The sequence below is a fragment of the Eriocheir sinensis genome, chromosome 19 (assembly GCF_024679095.1).
Source record: "Eriocheir sinensis breed Jianghai 21 chromosome 19, ASM2467909v1, whole genome shotgun sequence".
Classification (NCBI taxonomy): domain Eukaryota; kingdom Metazoa; phylum Arthropoda; class Malacostraca; order Decapoda; family Varunidae; genus Eriocheir; species Eriocheir sinensis.
The window spans coordinates 15,145,011-15,168,333 of record NC_066527.1 but is presented as its reverse complement, the minus strand read 5'-3'; the positions used below and the strand labels follow the sequence as shown (position 1 = coordinate 15,168,333).

At 39.7% G+C, this 23,323-nt stretch overlaps 1 long non-coding RNA gene across 1 annotated transcript in view; it reads left to right on the top strand.

Annotated features, from left to right (window-relative positions):
• Positions 1-23,323, top strand: part of LOC127000766 (uncharacterized) — a 114,970-nt gene that overhangs the window by 91,129 nt on the left and 518 nt on the right. The window lies entirely within an intron of this gene.

Here is a 23,323-nt window from a genome sequence, read left to right as displayed (position 1 = left end):
GTGTGTGTGCGCGTATGTGTGTGTGTGCGGACTAATTAATGGCCTACAAACCTCCCCCACCTGTGTTCTCACCCGGATAAATGTCTCTTTGCGTCGTGAGAATAAAAAGAAAACTAAAAATCAGAAATAAATGATATGTAATTATTTTTTTGTTTTCATATGAACGGAAGAAACGCATGGCACAGTATATATATAAAAAAAATTCCTTTTCCCTCCACGAAGAAAGAAATAGGAAAGTAGGCAAATGGAGTACGATATTGTTTGTTTTTTTCGCATGTACAGAAAATTCAAGTGTAGGAAATAACCCGAGACAAAATGAGAATGACATTATTGTTTTATACGTCGAAAAGTCACGAACAGATAATCGACTGAGAACGATATCATTATTTGTTGTCTCTGCTACGGGATATTGGGAAATGAAGGTGTATCACTTTCTCTTTTCGCTTATCACCTGTGGAGAATACGACAGGTAGAGGTGTATATATCGTTTTTTTTTTTCACTAGAAGCAGAGCAGTGTAAGACATATGTGGAGGCGTATACATTAAACTTTTATCTTCTCTCATATCACCTGAGTAGAAAAGGACAGGTAGAGCTATATTTACTGTTTTTTTCGTACTAGAAGCAGAGCAGAGATAGACAGCAATGAAGGCGAGGTATATTAGAATCATGTGGCGTGTATATATGTTTTTTTTTTAGCACCAGGAGCAGACCCGCGGCGGAGAGAAATGTTGTAGAATTATAATGTTGCAAAGAAATATAGGGGAATAATGTTGGTGAGAGAATTGTGTATGTGGAAAGTCAGAGGTCGTGAACTTTACAAAGGTTAGTGCAGGTATATACGACTTTATTTTGTGGTTTATATTTTTAATTAGACCAAGTGTTATTATTATTATTATTATTATTATTATTATTATTATTATTATTATTATTATTATTATTATTATTATTATTAGTAGTAGTAGTAGTAGTAGTAGTAGTAGTAGTAGTAGTAGTAGTAGTAGTAGTAGTAGTAGTAGTAGTAGTAGTAGTAGTAGTAATAGTAGTAGTAGCAGAAGATTTAGTAATAGTAGCTGGAGAGGAGATATAGGAGGAGGAGAAGAAGAAATAAGAGATAAAATTAATGAAGAAACCAATGATAAGAAAATAATCGAAAAACAAAGTAGGAGAAGGGGGAGGAGAAGGAGGAGGAGAGGGAGGTTGAGAAGGAGAAGAAAATAAAAGAAAGCAAGGAAGAAAAGGAGAAAAGGGAGATCGAGAAGGAGAAGAAGGAGACCAAGATGTGTATAGTATAGTAAAATGACACTCGTAGTAATAAGCGTACAACAGAAATGAATAAGAAAATAGAAGCGAAGGGAAACAAGTGACATAGCCTGTTTGAAATTCCGGACAAGTGTAGTACGCAGCTCCGAAGATCACCACATCAAATATAAAGCAGCCCCTCCATAAAGAAAACGAGGTGAGTGCGAGGCGGCGGCATGGAAAATGGGATGCGAGGGTGAGAGGTCGCGGGAGAAGGGAAATGAATAACTGATAACGTTTTGTAAAAAATTCTGAGATACAGGTGAGAAAAACTAAGAGAGAAAATGAGAAATGAGGAAAAGAAGAGGGTTGGAGAAGAGGAATGAATAATGAAAAAATGGTAAAGATGAAAAATCAGACCTGTGGACGTGAAGATACAGAAAAAAAATTGAAAAAGGAAGAGACAAATTGAGAAGAGAATAAGAGAAGAGAGAAAGAAAGTAAGAGAAGAGGAAATTACACGAGAGAAATGAATTAAATAAAGAATAAGTACAAAAAAATAAAACCTTTTGATCTGAGAATAATGAAAAATGGAGAATAAAAGAAGATATGAAGTGAAAGAAAATGCAGGAGAAAGAGGAGACTAGAAAGGAATGAAAATATGGCCTAAAAATGAATAAAAATGAGACCTGTTGAAAAGAGAATAAAGAAGAATACAAGAAAAAGATAACAAAAAGAGAGGAAAGGAAAAAGCAACAGTAAGAAAAGGTGGATTAAGATAAATGAAAACAAGACAAAAAAGAAAAAAGAAAACGTGTGAATCAAAGAATGAAGACAAACTGAGATAAAAAAAATGAAGAAAACAAGAAAATATAATCGTCGTAGCAGTGTGTGTGTGTGTGTGTGTGTGTGTGTGTGTGTGTGTGTGTGTGTGTGTGTGTGTGTGTGTGTGTGTGTGTGTGTGTGTGTGTGTGTGTGTGTGTGTGTGTGTGTGTGTGTGTGTGTGTCACTGATTAACAAACCGTTGAAATTAATTATTTTGAAGGGCGAGTGCGAGTGCCCATTAAGAGAGAGAGAGAGAGAGAGAGAGAGAGAGAGACCATTAAGCCTACTAATACTGTTAAACGAAAATTATTATCAGTGTTTACTTAAATATTTTGTAATTTTATTTAACTAGATAATAAGTAAAGGGTGAAATTGCATTAAACATCCTCCTCTTCCTCCTTCTCTTCCTTCTCCTCCTCCTCCTCCTCCTCCTCCTCCTCCTCCTCTTCCTCTTCCTCTTGCTGACTTTCATATCCTTTTCTTCGTTTTAATTCTCTTCTTCGTCATTCTCCTCCTTTTTCCACCATTTCTGTTTACTTATTGTCGTAGTCGTCGTCGTCGTCATCCTCCTCCTCCTCCTCCTCCTTCATGTCCTTCATAATATATTCAGCCTGTCAGGGCGAGGAGTGCGAGGCGATCTAGTGGAAGTGTTTGAAATGTTTGAAGGATTCAGTGATGTTAGCGCGGAATATTGCTTTACGGTTGCTCGATCAAATAGAACAAGAAGAAATCACAATTTGAAGATAAGTGGTAAAAGATTCTCGTCGCACGAAGCTAAACACTTCTTCTTCAATCGAGTTGTTAATGTTTGGAACTCTCTAGCTTGTGATGTCGTTGATAGTACAACAGTTACCACCTTCAAGAATAGATTAGACAAGTATTTTGAATCAAACCAGCAACTAAGATATTTCTCATTGTCGTAATAACGTTAAGTTCTTTCGAATACTGGTGTCATTGTCCGCTTTTATCGCCCGGTTAGTGGTAGCAGTAATGGTAGTTCTTTCCTACATTATTTGTATGCAGTTTTACCATGCTGCATTGTTCTTTTTCCTTTCCTGCCAGCTTTGGCTGGAGGGATGGGGGGGTGGGGAGGAGCCTTCGCCTTTGCTGTCCTTCATCTTCCACCTTTGATTAGATAGTTAGTGTAGCTTGTCACAAACAGCCTCGTAAGGACCAGGAGGTCTGATGTTGTTTGTTCTTTCTTTGTGTTACTTTGTGTTCCTCCACCTCCTCCTCCTCCTCCTCCTCCTCCCTTCTCAGGTAACGTGTGGGCGGCAGCTGTGCAGGTAAACAAAGGTAAAAAATATCTCTCCACCTTTATTTAGGGCTAACAGGTGTCGACTTACCTCATGTGACTGTGTGTGTGTGTGTGTGTGTGTAAATTTGCAACACACACACACACACAGATATACAAGATGCGAGTGTTCAGCGGAATGGAATTGTAACTCAGAGACGCTAAACTTGACACGACAGAAACGAAAACGGAATGCAAGGTACACACACACACACACACACACACACACACACACACACACACACACACACACACACACACACACCCACACACACACACACAGAGAGAGAGAGAGAGAGAGAGAGAGAGAGAGAGAGAGAACACAACAGCGCATAACATTCTCTCTCTCTCTCTCTCTCTCTCTTCCCTTACCTCTCTTTCCTCTCTCTCACCTCCGATTGTATCTACTAAATGACTCGTGTATCCTCCTCTTCCTCCTCCTCCTCCTCCTCTTCCTCCTCCTCCTACTCTTCTCCTCCTCCTCCTTCTCCTCCTCCTCCTTCTCCTCCTCCTCCTCCTCCTCCTCCTCCTACTCCTTCTCTTTCGTTTCTCTTCTTGTTATCTCATTCTGTTCCTCTTCCTCTCTTTCTCTCGCTCTTCTTCTCTCTCTTCCTGTTCTTTATCTTCTTCCTCTTTAACTTATCTTCTTCAATGTGTCTTCATCCATCTTCTTTTCTTCCTCAACATTTTTTTCCACATTCTCTTTTTCTTCTGTTTCTTTTTCTTCGTCTTTCCCAGTATTTTCTTTGTTCCCTCTTTCTCCTATATACATCAATTTTTATTTATCTTTATTTATTTATTGTTTTATTCCGTTTCTGTCTCACTTTTATTTTCTTTATCACATCTTCTCTTTTATTTTTTTTCGTTTTCTTTTAGTTGGTAATATTGTACACATTTTTTTCTAGCTGGTAATACTGCTCGCTTTATTATTTCCTCCCTCTCGTTCTTCTTCTCTTCTTTTCGTCTTTGTTTTTCTTCTCGTAATTCTTCGTTTTATCCTTCTGTGTGTTCTTTTTGTCTTTACTCTTTTATTTTTGTGTTCTTCGCCTTTGTCTTCTGTTTTCTTCTTCACTTTTTTTTCTTTTTCGTTTTATATGTTATTTATCCTCCTCCTCCTTCTTCTTCTTCTTCTTCTTCCTCCTCTTCGTTCCTCATCCTCCTTGTCCTTGTTCTCATCGTCCTCCTCCTTTTCTTCATCCTTGTCTTCGTCCTCCTCTTCCTCCCGCTCTTCCTCCTCCTCCTCTTCCTCCTCCTCCTCCTCCTCCTCCTCCTCCTTCTTCATACTCCTTTGCTTCGTTATTTTATCATATTTCGCTGTTTATCTTCTTATTATTCCTTGATTTTCTTTACTTTGTCTCTCCTCCTCCTCCTCCTCCTCCTCCTCCTCCTCCTCCTCCTCCTTCGGCTTCTTCCTTCTTTTCTCATTTATATCTAATCTTCCTCCACCTTCACATTTCCCTAATTACTAATATCTTCTCTCCATATTTTTAATCTTCTATTTTTCTCTTCTATCTCCTTTCCTTATTCTCCTCCTCTTCCAACTCCTCCTTCTGCATTTCTTCCTCTTCCATTTCGTGTATACCCATTTCCTCTTGCGTCTATGCTATCTCCTTCTCCTCCTCCTCCTCCTCCTCCTCCTTCTTTTCTCTTCTTCCTCCTTCTCCTCTTCCTCCTCCCGCATTGCCTTCTCTTCCTTATCCTCCATATCATCTTCCTTGTGTGCATGCGCCAGCTCCTCCTCGTCCTCCTCCTCCTCCTCCTCCTCTTCCTCCTTCAATTCGATTAAGTATTTTTCCTCTCCTGCCAGAATCAAAAGTGTGAAGTAAACATGAATTACGAAGGTTTGTTAATACTGCAACTGCCTCCTCCTCCTCCTCCTCCTCCTCCTCCTCTTCTTCCTCTTTCTCCTACGATTTCTTAATTTTTTGTCTAATTATTCTCCTTACATTATTTTTTCTCATCATTCCTTCTTTTCTTTCTCTCTCCCTTTGGTTCATGATTCACTTTCACTTTTCTCTCTCTCTCATCTCTTTCAATTCTCTCTCTCTCTCTCTCTCTCTCTCTCTCTCTCTCTCTCTCTCTTCATTCGTTGCATTTCTTCTTCTTTTCATCTTTCCTCCCTTGCTTTATCTCTTCCTTCCGTCCTTTTCTTCCTTTCTTTCTTTCTTTCCTTTGTCCCTTCGTTCTTTGTGCTTTTCTCCTTTGATCATTTCGCCTTTTCTTCTTTTCTTTTATTCGTGTTCTGTATTGCGTTATTTTTTTATGTGGTTTCTTGCATCCTTTTATATATGTATCTATCTGAATATTTGTTTATCTATGTACTCATCTTTACCTTGTTTATCTATCCTAATTTGTCTTTCATCTATTTATTTATCTCTGCCATTTTTTCTTATTTTGTCGAACATATTACATTCATCCGCTCGTTTCCTACCTTCTTTTTTTCCTTTTCTTTCTCCCTTCAGCTTCCTCTCCTTATTTCCTTCATCTCTCGTTCCCCCTTACCTTCCCTTCTTCCCTCTCTCCTTTCCTCTCCTCCCTTCCTTCTTCCCTTTCCTTCCTTCCTTCTATCTTCTCCTTCTGCTCTTCTTCTTCCTTCTTTTCCTTCCCTTCCCCTTCCTAGCTGACTTGAGAAAAAAAAGCAAATGGAATATAAAAAAACTTAAAAAGATATATATATATATATATATATATATATATATATATATATATATATATATATATATATATATATATATATATATATATATATATATATATATATATATATATATATATATATATATATATATATATATAGAGAGAGAGAGAGAGAGAGAGAGAGAGCAGACTACTATCAGGATCAAAGGAATGAAGAAAATATGATAAAGGGAAGAAGAATTGAAATGGATTTTTATTACAGGAGATTTAAGAAGAGAGAGAGAGAGAGAGAGAATTCCATTCACCATTCCTTTCACATATTTCATACATAACATACACACACACACACACACACACACACACACACACACACACACACACACACACACACACACACACATAGATCAAATACCTTATATACTTAACCCTCACACATACATACATACATACATACGCATGAAGATATTGAAACATGGATGTAAGAATACAAAGAGTTTATTTGAATTTAGTAGCATTGCAGAAGACTTGAATGTGTGTGTGTGTGTGTGTGTGTGTGTGTGTGTGTGTGTGTGTGTGTGTGTGTGTGTGTGTGTGCGTGTGTGTTTATGTATGTATGTATTTTTGAATGTCTATATGTATCTCTGGGTCTATTTATGTATGTACACGTGTGTGTGTGTGTGTGTGTGTTGATTATAAGATGAGTTACGACAGAAGTGTATGTTTTTTTATTTATGCATGTATGTCCACCTATGTATGTATGTGTGTGTGTGTGTGTGTGTGTGTGTGTGTGTGTGTGTGTGTGTGTGCGCGTTTTCTTGCTGACATTTGGCGTTTACATACAATTTCCTGACGTCGTTTCTGCTCTCATCCGGTGTTGCCTCTTCCTCTTCCTCTTTATTCCTCCCTTTCCTCTTTCTCTATCTATTCCTCCCCTTTTCCTCTTTATCCTTACCTCCTGCTCCCTCTTCTTCTTTATCCCCTCTTTTCTCTATCCTCTTTCCTCTTTATTCTCTCCTTTCCTCTTCCACTATATCCCTTCCTCCTCTTTTTTATTTCTCCCCTTCCTCTTTTCTTCACCCCTTCTTCCCTCCTCTTTATCCCTCATCTTTATCTTCCTCTATCCCTTCCTCTTTCTTCTTCTCTATCCCCTTCCTTCCTCTTACTCTTTATCCCTTACTCTCTTTCCTTCTTGCCCTTCATCCCTCACTCTCTTCCTCTTCATCCCTCTCTTCTTCTGTATCATTCCTCCCTCTTCCCCTTCATTCCTCCTCTTTTCCTCTTCTTCATCCCCTCCTCTTTCCTCTTCCTCTTCACCACGCTCCGCCCTTCCCTCTTTATTACATCTTTTGTCACGTTTTCTTTCTCTGGCGATGACGGGCGAGACTTGGAACTGTAAACTGCCTATTCCTATGTGTGTGTGTGTGTGTGTGTGTGTGTGTGTGTGTGTGTGTGTGTGTGTGTGTGTGTGTGTGTGTTTATTTTTCAGTGCTGAGGTAATAAGGAAGGAAGGAAGGAAGGAGGGAGAGAAGAAAATGAAAGAGGAAGAAGAGGAGGGGGAGGGGAAGGAGGAGGAGGAGAAATAGGAGGAGGAGAATAAAGGAAGGCATTTAAGTAGAAGGATTGATGAGGGGAAGAAGACGGATGGAAAGTAATAGAAAAGATCAATGAAGAGGAGGAGGAGGAGGGAGGAGGAGGAGGAGGAAATAGAGGAGGAGAAGAAGGAAAAGAGAAGGAAGAGAAAGGGTTAAAGAGAGAAAAAAATAATGAAGAATTGCAGAGTAAAAAAAAAAACGAAAAGAAGAAGAAAAAGGAGATGAAAAGGAGAAAAAAAAGGAAGAAGAAGCAGAAGAAAATTAATAACGGAGGTAAAATAACAGACAATAATGAACAACAATAACAACAACAACAATAATAACAACAACAACAACAATACAACCTTGGATGAAACATGCGCAGAGAGAGAGAGAGAGAGAGAGAGAGAGAGAGAGAGAGAGAGAGAGAGAGAGAGAGAGAATAGATGAAAAGTTAAAGAGAAAGAACGAGAAAGAGAAGCCAAGAAGTGAAGGAAGATGAAAGAGAAGAAAATGAGAGAATGAGGGAAGTGATGAGGAAAGAAATGATTCAGAATAAGAAGGAGAAGGAGGAGGAGGAAGAGGAGGAGGAGGAGGATTAGGAGGAGGAGGAGGAGGAGGAGGAGGAGGAGGAAGGAGAAGAATATAATTTCGACCAAAAATGAGGAGGACTGTGAAATAAGAGGTGGACAACGAAGAGGAGAAGGAGGAGGAGGAGGAGGAGGAGTAGGAGGAGGAGGAGGAGGGGGAACAAGATGAAAAAGAAATTAGGAAAAAGAAAAAACAGTGAACGAAGGTTGGAAATAGACGAAGAAATGTGATGAAGGATTGTGAGAAGCAGAAAAAAATAGGAAATTGGGAAGTAGAAAGTAGGTATAAAAAGCGAAATATAAATAGATAGAGATAGATAGATAGATAGGTAGATCGACTAGACAGACTGATAGATAAAGACAAATTGAAAGTATGGGAGAGAAACTTGAAATTGCGAGAGGAAAAAAAAAGGATTACGATAAGAAGGATAACTGGAAGAACCGGAGAAATAAAAGAGAGAAAAAGAGGAGAAAAAATCAAGAATAAGAGAGAAAGAAAAAAAGACCTATAAAATCACCCTCCCCCCCCAAAAGAAAACGAAAAAAAGTACCCCAGAAACGAAAAAAAAAAGTCAAATTTCCACATTCACGTTCTTTTCCATTTTTATTTTACCATCAAAGGTGAGACTCTAAAACTGTTGCTCACCTGCCATGTAGACGGATGGAGGAGGAGGAGGAGGAGGAAGAGGAGGAATAGGATGGATGCAGGAGGAAGAGGGGGGGAGGGGGGCATGAGAGAGGAGAAACGTGAGAAGGAGGAGGAGAAAAAGGGAGAAGAAGAAGAAGAGAAGGTGGAGGAGGAGGAGGAGGACGAGGAGGAGGAGGAGGAGGAGGAGGATGGATGGATGGATGCAAGAGGAAGAGGGGGGGAGGGGGGCATGAGAGAGGAGAAACGTGAGAAGGAGGAGGAGAAAAAGGGAGAAGAAGAAGAGAAGAAGGAGGAGGTGGAGAAGGAGGAGAAAGAGGAGAGGTATACAAATGTTGACTGAGCCAATACCTGGAGGAAATAGAGGGAATGAAGGGAGGGAGGAGGAGGAGGAGGAGGAGGAGGAGAAAGAGTAGTAAACATGGAAACATGGACCAGCAGGCAGCAGAAAGCCTGTTGGCTCATTACTAGGCTGCCTGCGTTCAGTGATTCAATCAATCCGTTGCCAGGAGGCTTGCAGGCAGAAAGCACTTGTGTATCTACTCTCAGGCACACAAGTGCTTTAATCCTCCTGCAAGCCACTATGGCAAACGGATTGATTGAATTGAACGCAGGCAGCCTAGTAATGAGCCAACAGGCTTTCTGCTGCCTGCTAGTCCATGTTTCATGTTTACTACTTTTTCCTATCCTCCTCCTAAGAGAGAGAGAGAGAAGGAGAGAGAGAGAGAGAGAGAGAGAGAGGAAATAAAGATTGTCCGAAGAAAGATAAATATCAAACTATGAGAGAGAGAGAGAGAGAGAGAGAGAGAGAGAGAGAGAGAGAGAGAGAGAGAGAGAGTGATTTAGAGAGAGAGAGAGAGAGAGAGAGAGAGAGAGAGAGAGAGAGAGAGAGAGAGAGAGAGAGAGAGAGAGAGAGAGAGAGAGAGAGAGAGATGGAATAAAAAGGAAGGCGAAAGAGAAAAATGTTGATCGCAAACAGACGATGAGAGAGAGAGAGAGAGAGAGAGAGAGAGAGAGAGAGAGAGAGAGAGAGAGAGAGAGAGAGAGAGACGAGGGGACAAAATAAGCTTGGAGAATAAAGAATGTATAAGAAAATCAGGAGATTTCTCTCGGAGGAGAAGGGAGAGGAGGAGGGAGGAAGGAGGAGGAGGAGGTGGTAGAGGAGCAGGAGGAGGAGGAAGAGGAGGTGTAGAAGGAAGCTTTGAGGTAGGAGGAGCAGGAGTAGGAGGAAGAGGTGGTGTAGAAGGAGGCTTTGAGGTAGGAGCAGCAGGAGGAGGAAGATATGAAGGTTGAGAGGACAAGGAGGGAATGAAAAACAGAAGGAGGAGGAGGAGGAGGAGGAGGAGGAGGAGGAGGAGGAAGAGGAGGTGTAGAAGGAGGCTTTGAGGTAGGAGGAGCAGGAGGAGGAGGAAGATATGAGGGTTGAGAGGACAAGGAGAGGATGAAAAACAGGAGGAGGAGGAGGTAGAGAAGAAGGAGGAGGAGGAAGACGAGGTGTAGAAGGAGGCTTTGAGGTAGGAGGAGCAGGAGGAGGAGGAGGAGGAAGATATGAAGGTTGAGAGGACAAGGAGAGGATGAAAAGCAGGAGGAGAAGGAGGTAGAGAAGAAGGAGGAGGAGGAAGAGGAGGCGTAGAAGGAGGCTTTCAGGTAGGAGGAGCAGGAGGAGGAGGAAGACAGGAGAGGATGAAAAAAACAGAAACATGGAAATGAAAAAACGCAGCAACAAAAAGCCTTGGCTCATGCGCAGGTTGCCCGCTTTGGTGATTTAATCTGCTCGACAGCCACTTGGGGCGATGGAGAGCCTGAGGAGATGAAAGCACCTCGATATTGAGGAGCAGATGAAAGCAACTCAATATTCAGTTTACTCCCGACGCAGCGAAGTGACGGTCGATTCTATATTTGAAGGAGTTGATAGTATTCGCATTTACTACTTCTGAAGGAAGATTGTTCCAGTGACGGATGACTCGGTTTGAAAAGAAACTCCTTCCGATGTCTGTGTTACATCGACTAGACTGAATGGGTAAACCGTTATTTCTAGTTCTTGAGTTGGTTTGCAATTCAAAGAAATAGGAGTAATCGACGTTATTGAATTTTTTCAGATACTTGAAGACTTGAATCATATCTCCTCGTAGGCGTCTTTTCTCCAATGTAAAGAGATTGAGTCGCTTGAGTCGTTCCTCGTACGGTTGAGCCCTGAAGGTTGGAATCATCTTTGTGGCGCGTCGTTGAATCCTTTCCAGTAGAGCAATGTCCTTTCGGTAATTGGGAGACCAGTACTGTACTGCATACTCGAGGTGCGGTCTTACCATGGAATTATACAAGGATAGCATCACGTCTGGCGTTTTACACTCGAAGTTCCTCGCTATGAACCGGAGCATAGTGTTGGCTTTGTTGTATGCTTTTTTACAGTGATTCGCGTGTTTCAGGTCACTGCTGATAGTGACTCCAAGATCCTTTTCCTCCTGCATCGCTTGCAGAGGTCTCCCATTCATGATGTATGTGTGGTTACTATTTCTGGACCCAATGTGCATGACTTTGCATTTGTCAACATTAAAGGACATTTGCCATTTTTCCGACCATTCGATAATGTGATTGAGGTCTTTCTGAATGATTTCGCAGTCGGTCTTTGTGAGGGCCTTTCCCCTCACCTTAGTGTCATCAGCAAATTTCGATATTGTGGATTTCAGTCCTGATTCTAGGTCATTGATATATATGATAAAGAGGATGGGTCCCAGCACTGACCCTTGAGGCACTCCACTAGTGACTGGAAGCCAATCGGAAGGCTGTCCGTTGAGTAGTACTCGTTGTTTTCTGTCGGTGAGCCAATCTCTTATCCACGCGATCAGATTGGCTCCAATGCCCGCCGAGTGCAGTTTCTTAACGAGTCGTTCGTGCGGTACCTTGTCGAAGGCTTTCTGAAAGTCCAGGTATATAACATCACTGGGGATGTGGGCATCCCAGTTCTTATATATACCTTGGAAGAAGTCTAATAAATTCGTTAGGCAGGAGCGCTTGTTTCTGAAGCCATGCTGGGTGTCGGAGATTACATAATTGTTTTCTAGAAACTTAACAAGTTTGTCTCTAATAATCTTTTCGAGTATTTTTCCTGCCACTGATGTCGAACTTATGGGCCTGTAGTTTAATGCAACGCTTTTGTCTCCTTTATTGAAAATTGGTGTTACGTTCGCCATCTTCCAGTCTTCCGGGACCTTTTTCAATTGAACAGACTGGTTGAATATGTTAGTGAGTGGCTGAAGTATTTGTTGTTTAAGCTCTTTTAATAACCGCGGGGACAAACCGTCAGGTCCTGTTGACTTGTTCGAATGTTCGTGTCGAGATTATCCAAATACTCTTTCACTTCTTGGTCGCATATTGAGTCATTTATCAGGGGCGTGATTCCCCTCGGCGGGTCAGGGTTCTCGGGCATGGTTTCGATGTTCTCGACTGTGAATACGGATGCGAAGTTACTGTTGAGGATTCTGGCCATCTGTTTACTGTCCTGCGTTGCAGCTCCAGTCTCGTCTGTCAGGGGACCAATATTGGATTTTACTTTCTTTTTCGATCTGATGTATGTGAAGAATTTTTTTGAGTTTGTCTTGATGTCACGCGCTATTTGTTTTTCGTAGTTGCGTTTACTACTCCGAATAAGGGTGCGACAAGCACTGAGGCTGTTGTGGTACTGAGTACGGGCTTCGGCCGTGTCATTCTCTTTCATTAGGTTATAATTCCTTTTTTTTAAAGTTTACCGCCCTTTTTATTTCTCTGGTCATCCACAGTGGATCTACGGCACCATTTACTCGCCTGGGTTTCGTAGGCACTGTAGCCCCACCCAAAAAGGAGGGAGGAAGAGAGGAGAAGGGAGGGAGGGAGAGAGTGTAGAAGGGAGGCTTTGGTGGGAGGAGCAGAGAGAGGGGGAAGAGGAGGGAGTTGAGAGGACAAGGAGAGGATGAAAAACAGAAGGAGGAGGAGGAGGAGGAGGTAGAAAAGAAGACAGGAGAAGAAAAAGGAAGACGATAACTGAATGAATGATGATAAGTAAGAGGAACTACAAAATATACAAACATTCTGTCTTCTTCTTTCCTCCTTTTCCTCCTTTCGTTTCCTAATCATCCCTCCTCTTCTCTCTCCTCCTTCTATTCCTACTTCTCCTCCTCCTCCTCCTCCTCCTCTTTCCCCTTCTTCTATTCCTACTTCTCCTCCTCCTCCTCCTCCTCCTCCTCCTCCTCCTCCTCCTCCTCCTCCTCCTCCCTTTCCTCCTTTCGTTTCCTAATCATCCCTCCTCTTCTCTCTCCTCCTTCTAATCCTACTTCTCCTCCTCCTCCTCCTCCTCCTCCTTTCGTTTCCTCATAATCCCTCCTCCTCTTTCCCCTCCTTCTATTCCTACTTCTCCTCCTCCTCCTCCTCCTCCTCCTCCTCTTCTTTTTCCTCCTGTTCCTACGTTGAAAAAAATTGGGCAAAACTAATAAAAAGAAAGTTAGTTCTATAAATAATGGTGAAAATAAAGTAAGATAACTATACGTGGATGACCTTTACCTTATTTTCCTGCTTCCCATTTTCCCTACTTCAAAAAATAATAATAACTGAAATAAAAAGATTAATATTAAGGGCCATTACAAATAACTGACATCCATTACAGATACTAATATCACGTATTATGATATTGCACTTAAATAAATACTAAATATCATTGTCTCTCTCTCTCTCTCTCTCTCTCTCTCTCTCTCTCTCTCTCTCTCTCTCTCTCTCTCTCTCTCTATACGGCTTCTTATAAACCTCAAAGTGGCTTGTTTAAAAGTCTTTCGAGGGATGAGAGAGAGAGAGAGAGAGAGAGAGAGAGAGATTTGTTCTCAGATAAACAAGAAAAGAAGACATATTGCTCATCGTCCCCTAAGATAATTCTCTCTCTCTCTCTCTTTCTCTCTCTCTCTCTCGCAGGTATTAGTGTGATTAAAGGTGGATTAGGTGATGAAATGTGTTTTAAATGGCACCGAAATGTCATTGTAATAAGCCTTTTCATTACACACAAAGCCAGTAAATACAGCCCTAATCATGCCATTAGTATATCATTAGGGTTATTATTGTCATTATTATCATCATTATCTTTATTTCTATTATCATTATTTACTTTGTTTTCTTTTTCCACTACTTTGTCTTTTGTTTTCTTTTCTCTTTTCTTCCTTTTTTATTTCTTCCTCATGTTTCATTTTTTATTATTTTTTCATTGCTTTCTTTTGCCCAAGTTTCTTTTTCTTCATTATTATTATTGCCTTCCTACTTTCCTTCCCCTCTTTATCTGTTCATTACCTCCTCCTCATCATTTTTTCTTCTCCCTCTTATCCTATTCATTCTATTCATTCATGCATTCATTCCTCCTCCTCCTTTCCTTGTATTTCTATTTCCACCCCACTCGCTGCATCCTCCTTCATCTCATTTATTTTTCATTTTTCCTTTATTATTCTTTGCTTATTTCTTCTTCCTTACTTCTTCCTCAGTTCTCCTTTCATCATAAGGAGGAGAACGCTAAGAGTTGATTGGGTCTCGTCTGCCAAAGGAACATAAGAAGAACACCAAGAGAGAGAGAGATAGAATAGAGTCTTATGCACAGAGGCTGCTGGAGGAGGGGGAGAGGCATGCAATTAACAGTTTCAGAGGAGCAGTTAGCATGGAAATAGCCGTGAGAGATATAGAGAGAAACAAAGGCGAGACTACTGTGGAATTTAAGAGGTTGAAGACCTTTCGTAAGAGAAGGGGAACAGATGAAGTGAAAAGCCTTTGACTCGACTCTCTCTAAATGGCTGTGTGTGTGTGTGAGATGCAGACTCCGTGCGTGTGTATATAAGTAGTTTCTGGGAAGAGAAAAGAACTGGAGGAGACGATACAGAACGCCCAACCTCGAGGAAGCTGATTTAGAAAGAGGATGCTGGGGAGTTTCCAGTAGAGATATTGGGTTAAGGACAGAGGAAGGGTGTTTAGGAGAAGAAGAAGTAGTAGAAGAACAAGAAAAAGAAAAAGAACGAAAGAAAAAAAAGCAGAAACCGAAGATGACTATTTTGTTTTTAGTTTTAGTTTTTTTTTTAGTTTTTTCTCCTTTTTTTCTTTCTTTCTTATCGTTTGGTTGTTGTTGTTGTTGTTTCCAGTAGAGATGTTGAGTTAAGGACAGAAGAAGTGTGTTTAGAAGAAGAAGAAGAAGAACAAGAAAAAGAACACGAAGGGAAGAAAAAAAAGCATAAACCGATGATGACTTTATTTAGTTTTTAGTTTTCATTTTTTTTATCTTTTTCTTCTTTTTTTCTTCTTTCTTATCGTTTGGTTGTTGTTGTTGTTGTTGTTTCCACTAGAGATATTGAGTTAAGGACAGAGGAAGGGTGTTTAGGAGAAGAAGAAGTAGTAGAAGAACAAGAAAAAGAACAAGAACGAAAGAAAAAAAAGCAGAAACCGAAGATGACATTTTTTTTTTTTTTAGTTTTTCTCCTTTTTTCTTTCTTTCGTATCGTTTGGTTGTTGTTGTTGTTGTTGCTTCCAGTAGAGATATTGAGTTAAGGACAGAGGAAGTGTGTTTAGAAGAAGAAGAAGTAGAAGAACAACAAGAACAAGAAGGGAAGAGAAAAAAAAAAAGCAGAAACCGAATATGACTTTAGTTTTTAGTTTTCATTTTTTTATCTTTTTCTTCTTTTTTCTTCTTTCTTATCGTTTGGTTGTTGTTGTTGTTGTTGTTGTTGTTGTTTCCAGTAGAGATATTGAGTTAAGGACAGAGGAAGTGTGTTTACAAGAAGTAGGAGAAGAACAAGAAAAAGAACAAGAAGGGAAGAGGAAATAAAATCAGAAACCGAAGATGACCTTTTCTTCTTTTTTTCTTTTTTCTTATCGTTTGGTTGTTGTTAATGTTGTTGTTGATGTTGTTGTTGTTGTTGTTGTTGATGTTGTTGTTGATGTTGTTGTTGTTGTTGTTGTCGTTGTTGTTTTGTTGTTGTTGTTGTTCGATGTTTGTTTTCTTCGTCTTTTCCAAACCTCATAGCTTATCTGTTTAACGTCTTTCCTTGTATTGCGTGAAGCGTGGTGAGTTTGCTGTCAAGGTCTATTGGTATAACTGTTGGGCCGGGGTTCGAGACCATCCACCAACACGAGGAACTGGACCCCGGCACGAAAGCGAGGAGAAAAGGAAGGAAAAATAAATGGTAGTCTTGACCTCACTAAAAAGAATCAAGAAAAAATAAATGAGAAAACAAAAAAGTAAAAGAACAAATAACAGAAAACACAAGAAAATCAAGAAAAGGAAGAAAAATAAATGGTACTCTTGACCTCACTAAAAGGAATCAAGAAAAATAAATAAGAAAACGAGAAAGTAAAATAATAAATAAGAGAAAACACAAGAAAAGGAAGAAAAATAAATGATTGGCTTGACCTCACTAAAAAGAATCAAGAAAAATAAATGAGAAAACAAGAAAGTAAAACAATAAATAACAGAAAACACAAGAAAATTAAAAGCAGAGAAGCAAACAAAAGACGACAATGTAGTAAAATAATAAAACAACAATAAGAATAATAAAAACGACAATAATAACATGAATTATAAAAAAATAATAAGGTGTTTCTACTTAGTTCCAAGAAAGCGTCTGTTTAACTGTCGACATTTTTCTTCCTCTTTATCTATCTCCTTTTTCCTCTTCTCTCCTTTATTCTTTTCTCCTCTCCCTTCTCCTCCTCTTTCGTCACTTTCTTTCTCCTCCTTTTTCTTTGTCTTAATTTCTCTCCTCTTTCCCTTTTTCGTATTCCTTCTCTGTCACCAAAATCTCCTCCTCCTCCTCCTCCTCCTCCTCCTCCTCCTCCTCCTCCTCCTCCTCCACCTCCTTTCCTCTCTTCTTCCGGCGTTCTTGTCTTCCTTATCAACCTTTACTTATTCGCTCCTTCCTTCTTTCCTTATTCTTTTTACCTTGACCTTTTCTATTTTTTCTTTGTCTGTCTTATTTTCCTTCTCCTGTCTTCCTTTTCCTTTCCCTTCCTTTCTCTTTCCCTTCCCTTCCTTCCCATCTTTTCCCTTCTCTTCTCTCCACTTCCCTTCCCTTCCCTTCCCTTCCCTTCCTTCTTCCTCTGTTCTCTCTCTCTCTCTCTCTCTCTCTCTCTCTCTCTCTCTCTCTCTCAATCTCTCTCTCTCTCTCTCTCTCTCTCTCTCTCTCTCTCTCTCTCTCTCTCTCTCTCTCTCTCTCTCTCTCTCTCTCTCTCTCTCTCTCTCTCTCTCTCTCTCTCTCTCTCTCTCTCTCAGAGAGAGAGAGAGAGAGAGAGAGAGAGAGAGAGAGAGAGAAGGAAGGAGGAGGAAAGGAGGAGAAAATATGAGTGTTGAAAGGACCACTGCGGAGGAGGAGGAGGAGGAGGAGGAGGAGGAGGAGGGAAAGTCGAAGGAAATATGTATATCTGAAGATCAAGATATTCTCTCTCTCTCTCTCTCTCTCTCTCTCTCTCTCTCTCTCTCTCTCTCTCTCTCTCTCTCTCTCTCTCTCTCAATCTTTATCCATCTATCTTTTTTCCCTATCCATTTATCTATCTATCTTTATTTTTCCATTTTATCAATCTTTCTTTTACTTATTTGTCTGTATTTTTTGTTTACGCTTCGTTACACACACACACACACACACACACACACACACACACTCACTCACTCACTCACTCACACACACACACACACACACACACACCATATCTTCATCATTCATCCACTTCTTTCATCCCTTCACTCACTCACACACGCCCATCTTTCCCTTCTTTATCCTTCCTCTTACAGCTATCATTAATAATTACACTCCTCTCTCCCCATTCCCCCTCCTTCTCCCCTTCTTCTCTTTTTCCCTCCTATCTCGTCTTCTCCTCTCTTAGCCATCAAAATCCAACCTTCCCCTGTACCCTCAACCCCCTATACCACCCCCTCTTCCCCGTACACCATCCCCTCCTTCCCCTCCACACCCCAACGCCTGAGAAACAATACTCGTCCCACGTAAACCTAAGGAAATGGATGAAAAGTGCGTAGAAGTTCGTGTCTGACAATACAGCGCTGGCAACACTACATTACATCAACAGTTACCAACACAAACTACAAAACTAAGAGATAAAACGGATAAAAACGCACTTCTTGTCCCCTTAACCTAACCCCGCATAGTTCACGACACCGGCACTACAGCACATCAAACAATAACCTAAAAGAAAAAAAACATAAATAGTAGAAAAACGGGAAAAAAAACTAACTCTTCATCCACTTAACCTAACCTCGCCTAGCTCACGACACCGGCACTGCTACACATCATCAAAAATAACCTAAAACAAACACAAATATAGCAGAAAAACGGGAAAAAACTTAACTTCTCATCCACTTACATAACCGATACACTACAACCAAGCCAAAACAAACAACAAACGTAAAAGAAAACGATAATTCGGTCACTTCTAAACCACCTTAACCTAACCTCGCATAGTTCACAACACCGGCACTAATACACATCATAAAACATAACCTAAAAAAAAAAAAACACAAAAATAGAAAAAAAAGGAAAAAAAACTAACTTCTCATCCACTTAACCTAACCTCGCCTAGTTCATAACACTGACACTGCTACACATTACAAAAATAACCTAAAACAAACAACAACAAAAAAGTAGCAGAAAAACGACAAGAAAACTAACTTCTCATCCACTTACATAACCGATACTCTGCAACCAAGCCAAAATAAACGACAAACGCTAAAGAAAACGGGGATTCAGTCGCTTCTAAACCACCTTAACCTAACCTCGCATAGTTCACAACACCGGCACTAATACAATACACCATCAAAAAGAACCTAAAAAGAAACAAAAAAACTGCAGGAAAACGGGGAAAAAACTAAATTCTCATCCATTTACATGACCAATACACTACAACCAAGCCAAAATAAACGACAAGCGTAAAAGAAAACGGGGATTCAGGCATTTCTAAACCACCGGAATACTAACACAACTACACAACATCAAAAGCATCTAACAGAAACCTCAAATCCAACAGAAAGAGGAAACACAACACACTTCTCAGCCACTTACACAACCGACCATACTCCACAAAACTGCTACTACTTCTACTACACAACATAATACAATAACCCAAACAAGCCGTAAAATCTATATAAAAACGAAACCAAACTAATTGCTCAGCCACCTAAACAACCTCTCATTGACCCCAACACTAACAACACAACACAATATCAACCACAACGCAACACAAACCCCCAAAACCAACACAAAAAAGCCAAACATAACACCCATCTCTTCCCCTTACACAACCTAGCTCAGTGCCCCCTTGGAACATCCTCCGTCAGCGCCATTTATGTTTGAGAGCCGTAACTAAAGACTGAGATATGAGGCTCTCCCGTTGATAAAGGTGCAAGATGAGCGTCTCTAAGAAGGCCTTTGGGGGTTGTTCCTGTTAATTAAGAGAGATAGAGAGGAGCAGAGGAAAGGGAAGATGATTGAGGAGATGAATGAGGAGGGGGCGGAGGCGTAGGAGGAGAAGGAGGAGGAGGGTAAAGTATCGTGTCCGTCTCTTCACTTCTCCTCGTCTTCGGCTCTCACGCGGAAGACATTTGAGGCAGTTCCCTTTGATGTTAGTGGCGGCAAGATGGCTTAATTGGAGGAGATAGGAAGCAAGTGTGGTGAGATAGATAGATAGATAGATATATGGAGGGAGAGAGGAAAGAAATAAGAGAGTAAATAAAAAGATAAAATAAAGAATAGTAATAGATTGGAAAAGAGGAGAAAACAATAAAAAAGGAAAAAAAAGGTAGAATGTCAAAAAAAAAAACATAAATGGAAGAAAGATAATGGAGAGAGAGAGAGAGAGAGAGAATTATAATTAGTCCATAATCTTCAGACTTTGGCCCCCGTAGGTAAACACACACACACACACACACACACACACACACACACACACACACACACACACACACACATAAATACACACTCACTTTCTAACCAACTCAATTATTTCATCCAATTAAATTTGTTATGATCCTTCTTGTCGAGAGGGGGAAAGAGAGAGAGAGTAAAGAAATAATAATTATAATGATAATAAATAGTGATAGCAACAGTAGTAGTAGTAGTAATAGTAGTAGTAGAATTATTATTATTATTATTAATTATTATTATTATTATTATTATTATTATTATTATTATTATTATTATTATTATTATTATTATTATTATTATTATTATTATTATTATTATTATTATTATTATTATTATTATTATTATTATTATTATTACTATTGTTTTTCATAGGAGGGCAACTTGTACTGTAATTCTTCAGGCTGGATTAATTAAATGTGGTAATGTGTGTGTGTGTGTGTGTGTGTGTGTGTGTGTGTGTGTGTGTGTGTGTGTGTGTGTGTGTGTGTGTGTGTGTGTGTTTCATCATTAAATAACGACAAATATATCATTAGGCAATTTAATTCAAGTGGACTGAACAGGAATTACTCTATTAATAGTAATCTCCCAACGAAAATAATAATAATAATAATAATAATAATAATAATAATAATAATAATAATAACAATATTTAACCTGGACAATACCCCTCTCTCTCTCTCTCTCTCTCTCTCTCTCTCTCTCTCTCTCTCTCTCTCTCTCTCTCTCTCTCTCTCTCTCTCTCTCTCTCTCTCTCTCTCTCTCTCTCTCTCTCTCTCTCTCTCAAGCGGATCATTATTATCAGTCCCCGGAATGAGTGGAGTCCTTAAGAGAGTGGTTTTGCTCATTGAAACTTTTTGTGTCTTGTGTGTCTCTTTTATTTCCCAGTAAATATCGTTCTTTCCCTTCTGGCTATTGTTGGGGCAGATATATTTATTTGCTTACTGTTTTCTCCTTCTTTTTTCTTTTATTTCCGTTTTTCATTCTTTTTTTTGCTTTTTTTGCCGGTTTCCACTTTTTCCGGTTTCCTCCTTTTCCTTTTTTATTTCTATTGGGTATTTTGGGGGCAGATACATTTAGTTTCTTTCTCTTTTTTCCTTTCTTTTTTCTTTTTTTTCCTTCTTCATTTTTCGCTTTATTGTTTGTGGCAGATATGATTATTATTTTCCTCTTTTCCCCTTCTCTTTCCTATTTTTTCTCTTTTTTTCATTATTCTCGTTGTTTTCCTTCCAGGTATTGTTTTTTTACATCCCCGCCTATAGCGCCGGTAAGCTTTCTTCAGGGGCCTGGTGGTCGACACAAGAACGTAATGGCGCAGACAATTTTTATAGTGGCGCCATTTATGCTTGGCTCATGCTGCCCCCCAGAACTCATTGTTGATTCACTTGGACGGCTTCCTCTAAAGTCCGGGTTGATGGGTGGTCTCCAGGACAGCATTTGGGTAGTCTTAGGCCACTCGGCGGTGACTGAAAAATCCCAGGTGGTAGCGTGGGGATTTGAACCGACTTCATCCATGGCACTCTTATATGTTGTCGCCAGTAACTTCTGTCTAGCGCGTCCTGTTCTTCTAGTTCTGATACATTTTCTAAGCTACAAATTCATCTATATGTTTCGTGTATTGGAATGTACCGCCTTCCCTTCCTCAGTCTTTTATCGTTTCCCCTTTAGAAGTACACTCGTTTTCCCTCTCATCAGTCCGCTTTTTCCCCTCGCTCGTTCCTGCAGTTCCTCTCTCCCTCTCTCTTTCTCTCCCCTTCACATTTTCGCGTTCCCTCCCTGATTACTCTGTTTTCCCCTTCTTTGTCAAGCTTTTCATCTCTTCACTGCACTCACTCTCTCACTAGCGTTTTGAAGGTCAGTGTTTGCAAGATTATGTTTTTGTTGATGTGTTGACTTAATGTGCGTTGTTTTATCATGGGAGTTTGTTTGTTTTTGGTTTCAGTTTTGGTGATTTTTGTTAGGATTTTTACCTCTCAGGGCACTTTTTTTTTTTTCTCTCGTTTGAAGCTCTGTGTGTTTGGAAGACCGTGTTTGGTTGATTTGTTTACTTCCTACACTGATATTTGTTTTATATTCATGAGTATTTTCGTTTATTTTTGAATTTGTAAGTTACGAATTTTAGTTATTTTTTTCTTAGTTATTTTTTTGGTCATTTTTATCCTTTTTTTTGGCATTTTTTGTATATTTGTATAATTTCTACACACTTTTCTTTTATATATTTTTTGTTTCTTTTGTAGTCGATTCACATTTTAACCAACACTGATCATTTTTTTATCAACACTTCTATTTTCTTTTTCTTTTATTTTATTGTCATTTCTTATCACACCAATTCTAACTTTGCCAATGTCTTCCTCTCTCTACGACTTTTCTCACAACTTACAAATGCCTACGAACTACCTGCAAATTAAACCTTACCTGCACCTTGCCTACAAATAATAACCGGGAAAAGTACCTGGGAATACCTGCAACTTATATGCCTTGCCAAGAACTTATTAACAACTTCCATCTTACAACTTTTTCTCTTCGCTTTGTTCCTCTAGTATTACTCTCAGCTTCTCTCCTCCTCTCATTCATCAGTTTTCCTTCTTCCCTTTCATTCATCGATATTTTCCTTCTCTCCTCTCATTCATCAGTTTTTCCCCCTTTTATCTCATTCATTGTTCTCTTTTTTTCCTCTTCTTTATTGCTCTATCTTCCCCTGCATTATCTCTTTCCATTCTTCTCTCTCATTCATCATATTTTCTCCTCTTCCCTTTCATTCTCTGTTATTCATTGTTTCCTTTCTCCTTCTCCTTTATTTTTAACTACTTCCCTTTCATTCTCTGTTTCCTTTATCCCTATCATACGTTGTTTTCTTCTTCCTTTTCATTCACTGTTCCCTTCCTTCCTCTTATCATCGTTTCCCTTCCTTCCTCCTTCTTTATCCTCTCTTCCCTTCTTCCATCTTCATTGTTGTCTATTTCCTTCTTATTCATCTGTTTTTCCTTCATTTCTACCTTCCTCTCATTCTTTGTTTTCTTCTTCCCTTTCCTTCACTTCTTCCTCTTTCCCTCTTTATCATCGTTTCCTTCCTCCCTCTTTATCCAGTCTTCCTTTCTTCCCTCTTCATCGTTTCGGCGCCTCCTCATAAAGTTACTGTCCCCTTTCTCTCTTCCTCTCATTCGTCAGTATCTTCCCCTTCATATTTCATCGTTTTCTCCCCTCTTCGTCTTTCATTGTTTCCCCCATTCGTTAAGTTTTCAGGTTTTCCTTTTTCTATTTTCCTCCTCTTCTCCCCTTTCTCTTTCTCTCTGTCTATCTGTCTCTCTCTCTCTCTCTCTCTCTCTCTCTGTCTCCATTCCTTCATCATTTTCCATCGTCTTTTATCATTTTTTTCCACTTCCTCATTTTTTACTCCACTGTCTTCATCTTCTTCCCACATTTCATCTTTCCTCCATCCTTTTTTTTCCTATCATCTTTTTTTTTTTTAATTCCACCTCCTTCTTCTTTCCCACCTCTCCCATCCCCCATTTTCCCTCTCACTCCCCTCATCTTTTCCCCTCTTCCCTCACCTTTCCTTCATCCCTTTCCCACGCTCCCTCATTTTTTCCTGACATTCCTTCAT